Source organism: Arvicola amphibius, chromosome 11 (genome assembly GCF_903992535.2).
Source record: "Arvicola amphibius chromosome 11, mArvAmp1.2, whole genome shotgun sequence".
NCBI classification, from domain to species: Eukaryota; Metazoa; Chordata; class Mammalia; order Rodentia; family Cricetidae; genus Arvicola; species Arvicola amphibius.
This window is the reverse complement of record NC_052057.2, coordinates 44,096,621-44,101,824: the sequence shown is the minus strand read 5'-3', so window position 1 is coordinate 44,101,824 and position 5,204 is coordinate 44,096,621. Positions and strand designations below refer to the sequence as shown.

General features: G+C 43.6%; 1 non-coding gene across 1 annotated transcript; it reads right to left on the bottom strand.

Moving 5' to 3' along the window:
* Positions 1-267: 267 nt before the first annotated feature.
* LOC119826991 lies at positions 268-376 on the bottom strand. Its single transcript, XR_005287542.1, has one exon. It is a non-coding gene; the product is annotated as a U6 spliceosomal RNA (small nuclear RNA).
* Positions 377-5,204: the final 4,828 nt, after the last annotated feature.

Sequence of the window (5,204 nt, the reverse complement as noted above, 5' to 3'; positions counted from 1 at the left end):
CTGGGATTGGAGAGATGACTCACAGAGATGAAAGGTGAAATCTCAAAGTAGTTTTGATTTGCATTTTCCTGATGGCTAAGGATGTTGAATATTTCTTTTTTTTTCCTTTTCTTTTCTTTTCTTTTTTTTGGTTTTTCGAGGCAGGGTTCTTTAAGTGCTTCTCAGCCATTTGTGTTTCCTCTTTAGAGAATGCTCTGTTTAGAACTGCACTTGATTTTTAGTTTGTTTTCTTGATGTCCAGTTTTTAAAAAGTTCTTTATATATTTTAGAAAAATGGAATAGTTCATGAATTTGCATGTCTTTTTTTTTTTTGCACAGGGGCCATGCTAATCACCTTTGTATCATTCCAGTTTTAGTATGCATGTTACTAAAGCAAGCACAGATTTCTTTTTATTTTGAATAAAAATTGTTCTAAGAAAGAGGAGATCTCATTCAGGGTCAGCTAACACTTTCTATCACAATCCCCATGTTCCATGTGAAAGCACTGCCTTAGAAACCCTGCTTAACAGGGCAGTGCATGTGTGTAATCCCAGCACTCGGGAAGACCAAAGGTCATACCCTGCAGAACGGAGATCTTCCTGTCATCATCAGAGCACGAGGGCCTCAGAACAGCGAGAGCGAGGCAGTTTGTTGTAGCGCTGTGCAAAGAACCTATGTCGTTCTGGACGCAGGTCCTTTCTCCACTTCCTCATTGGCTAAGTAATCAGGAGGGTTCAGCCCCACATGGTATCAAGGTCTTATCTCTTTGCCTGTTTACATTTATCTTTTTCTCAAAAGCAAACAAAAGAAAACAAAAACCCGCGAGTAGGTTCATCTCTACACTGCTTGTTTTAAATCTTACCGGACCCTTAACCCTTAACCCTTAACCCTTAACCTCCTGGTTAGAGTCAGCTGTTGCCATCATTCTGTGGATATGGATATGTGGATATGTGTTCTCCACACACAGTGTCTACACCGAGCTTCTGCTTCGGAATTTCCTGTATGAGCTAGAACCCCAGATTCTCAGTCCCATCTTGCACTTCATAGAACTAAAATTATTTATCAGAATTATTTTAATTAAATTTAAAAAGGAGGATGTATTAGTGTCTGAATTTCTAGGTATGCAGTAGGCTTTCTTCAAGATGTTGGATAATTTTCCTCTTTATTCATCACCCTCTGTTCATTTTGTTGTTTTTGTTTTCTGTTTTGTTTGGTATTTTTAGACACAGCCTCACTGTGTAGCGAAGGCTTGGTTCAATCCTAAAATCTTCTGCCTTAGCCTCCTGATTTCTGGTTTTGGAAATAAAAGGCACGTAACCACCATACTCTGATTTCATGTTCATTTATTAAAAGATTTTTTATTTAATATGTGTGCATATGTCTGTGGGTCTGTGTGCATGGGCATGCAGGTGCCCATGAAGAGTAGAAGAGGGTGTTAGATTCTCTGGAGCTGAATTTATAGGTAGTTGTTGAGCAGCCACTTGACATGGGGGCTGGGAAGTGAACTCATGTCCCCTGAGTAAGCACTCATCCTTAACTACTTCATCCCTCCATATTCTTTGTACCTTTAAAACTATACTTGTTGATGTGTGGTGTCATACTAGCTACACAGAAAGACAAAATCTTAAGTTCTAATCAAGAGCCACCGAAATTCTCTCCTCATACCCAAAATTATTGGATACTTTTAAAAATGAAATTTAAGTCAGCAACTAAAATGGAAGTTAAAAAAATCATTCTAGCAAAGTATAATGCAGAGATAAACCAATTTGATATTTATGCTGAAGAATAAAATTAGGAAATATGAAAGTCTAGACCTTTCTTAGGGTTAAGCTCTTATTTTTCTACAGGTATTTTCAAAATATCTATGTTGGATTAGTTCAGCAGCATTTATAAACAAATATCTTTTAGCAGCTGTTGCTCCTTCCTCAGCATTCGAACAATTCAAATAGCATACAGTATCAAGATTCTCTGTGTATTTTCCATCTTTGTGCAGCTTTATTTTAACCTCTATTTTGTTTATTTTTACTTTCATTTTTTGAGACAGGTTCTCTATATATCTTTGTCCTGGAATAACTCTGTAGATCAGGCTGTCCTTGAATTCTCAGAAATCTGTCTGTCTCTGCCTCCAAGGCACTGGGATTAAAGGCGTGTGCTACCACACCTTGAAGTCACAGAGGTCAATCTACCTCTACCTCCCAAGTGTTGGGATTAAAGGTGTGTACTACCACACACAACTACTTCCTTTTTTTCTTTTTTACTTTTAAGAACTTTAACCTTTAGCCTGCATATATTTTTAACACATACTAAACCATTTAGAGGTTTTTTTCATCTTTGAATCTGTCTTTATTGTATATCTCTCTCTTTCTAACTACCTGAGTCTAAGAAGAGGATTAAAGCCATGGCTTTGACGGCTGGATAGCCCATTCCTTAGCTTTCCAGCTTCATGGCAGAGGTACCGCTGTAGTCATTTTTATTGCCACAACTCTATGGCATTTCAAGGTCCCTGCCAGCAAGCAAGCTGCAGCATTGCACTCAGAAACCACACTCAAACGCTCTGTAGTCAGACTGCCTGCCTGAAAGAGTCAGAGTTTGCCCTGGCAGTACGGAACAGAATGCCAGCATTTTAAAATGGCACAGGTTTTTTCCTGCTATGGCTGAAAACCAAAAAACACGCCTTCATTTGACTGCCCGGAGCAAGGTAGGCCTTTGTCTGAGAGCTGCTTGGCCTGCAAGGGGACCTGAAAGTCTGCAGGAGGATCCATCGTTCTTTGGGGTGAGTGAGGAGTGAGTGCCCGAACCGCGGCAGCTGCCCGGTGAGGGACCACCGACTCTCCACAACTCCCCCTGCCACCAGCACACTTCCTGCTCTTCCTGCAGGGGTTATTCTCCCCGGATACTGCCTCTCTCTTCCTGTCCCTTCCCAGCTTGCACCCAGAATCCTCCCCCCCTCCCCCTTCCTCATCCTCCCGTCTTTGGGGCCACAAAATCCCACAGCTCAGCCTGTTTGGGCTCTGGGGACCTGGAATTGAGTGCACCCAGGCCGGTGGGAGGTCCCCTCCTTCATTTGACTGCCCGGAGCAAGGTAGGCCTTTGTCTGAGAGCTGCTTGGCCTGCAAGGGGACCTGAAAATCTGCAGGAGGATCCATCGTTCTTTGGGGTGAGTGAGGAGTGAGTGCCCGAACCGCGGCAGCTGCCCGGAGAGGGACCACCGACTCTCCACAACCCCCCCTGCCACCAGCACACTTCCTGCTCTTCCTGCAGGGGTTATTCTCCCCGGATACTGCCTCTCTCTCCCTGTCCCTTCCCAGCTTGCACCCAGAATCCTCCCCCCCTCCCCCTTCCTCATCCTCCCGTCTTTGGGGCCACAAAATCCCACAGCTCAGCCTGTTTGGGCTCTGGGGACCTGGAATTGAGTGCACCCAGGCCGGTGGGAGGTCCCTTCCTTCATTTGACTGCCCGGAGCAAGGTAGGCCTTTGTCTGAGAGCTGCTTGGCCTGCAAGGGGACCTGAAAGTCTGCAGGAGGATCCATCGTTCTTTGGGGTGAGTGAGGAGTGAGTGCCCGAACCTCGGCAGCTGCCCGGTGAGGGACCACCGACTCTCCACAACTCCCCCTGCCACCAGCACACTTCCTGCTCTTCCTGCAGGGGTTATTCTCCCCGGATACCGCCTCTCTCTCCCTGTCCCTTCCCAGCTTGCACCCAGAATCCTCCCCCCCTCCCCCTTCCTCATCCTCCCGTCTTTGGGGCCACAAAATCCCACAGCTCAGCCTGTTTGGGCTCTGGGGACCTGGAATTGAGTGCTCCCAGGCCGGTGGGAGGTCCCCTCCTTCATTTGACTACCCGGAGCAAGGTAGGCCTTTGTCTGAGAGCTGCTTGGCCTGCAAGGGGACCTCACAGTCTGCAGAAGGATCCATCATTCTTTGGGGAAGAGATGGGCAGGCGCCAATGCAGGAGCTCCTCCAACAACATGAAAGGCAACATGACATCACCACAAGCCAGACATCCCGAAACAACAAGAATTGAACACCCTACCCCAGAAGATATAGAAGAAACCGACATTAAACAGTACTTTATAAAAATAATAGAGGACCTTAAACAGGAGGTAAAAAACTGCCATAAAGAAATGGAGATGACAAACAAAAAGGTAGACGAAATAAATAAATCTCTCAAAGATACCCAAGAAAAACAAGAAAAACAAGAAAAAGCAATCAAACAGGTAAGGGAAACAGTACAAGACCTGATAAATGAAATGGAGGTATTGAAGAAAACACAATCTGAGGGATGACTGGAAATGGAAACTCTGAGTAAACGAACAGAAACTTCAGAGACAAGTATTTCCAACCGAATACAAGAGATGGAAGAAAGAATCTCGGACTCTGAAGATACTATAGAAGAAATAAACTCACAGATTAAAGAACTAAACAAATCTAACAAATTCTTAACACAAAACATTCAGGAAATCTGGGACACCATGAAAAGACCAAACCTAAGAATAATTGGGGTAGAAGAAGGAGAAGAATTACAACTCAAAGGCCCAGAAAACATATTCAACAAAATTATAGAAGAAAACTTCCCCAACCTAAAGAAGGATGTTCCTATGAAGGTACAAGAAGCCTACAGAACACCAAATAGACTGGATCAAAAGAAAGCATCCCCACGCCATATAATAATCAAAACACAAAACATACAGAATAAAGAACAGATATTAAGAGCTGCAAAGGAAAAAGGTCAAGTAACATATAAAGGGAAACCTATCAGAATTACACCTGATTTCTCAATGGAAACCATGAAAGCCAGAAGAGCTTGGATAGATGTGCTACAGACACTTAGGGAACATGGATGCAAGCCTAGACTATTATACCCAGCAAAGCTTGCATTCACCATTGATGGAGAAAACAAGATATTCCAGGACAAAAACAGATTTAAACAATACGCAGCCACAAATCCAGCCTTGCAGAAAGTAATAGAAGGAAAATCACAAACCAAGGAGTCCAACAACGCCGACAATAACTCAGGCATCTAGCGACCCTTCACCAGCACAACTAGAAGAAGGGAAACACACAAACTCTACTACTAAAAATGACTGAAGTTAACAACCACTGGTCATTAATATCACTTAATATCAATGGACTCAATTCACCTATAAAAAGGCACAGGCTAAGAGACTGGATACGAAAACAGAATCCAACATTTTGCTGTTTACAAGAAACACACCTCAACCACAA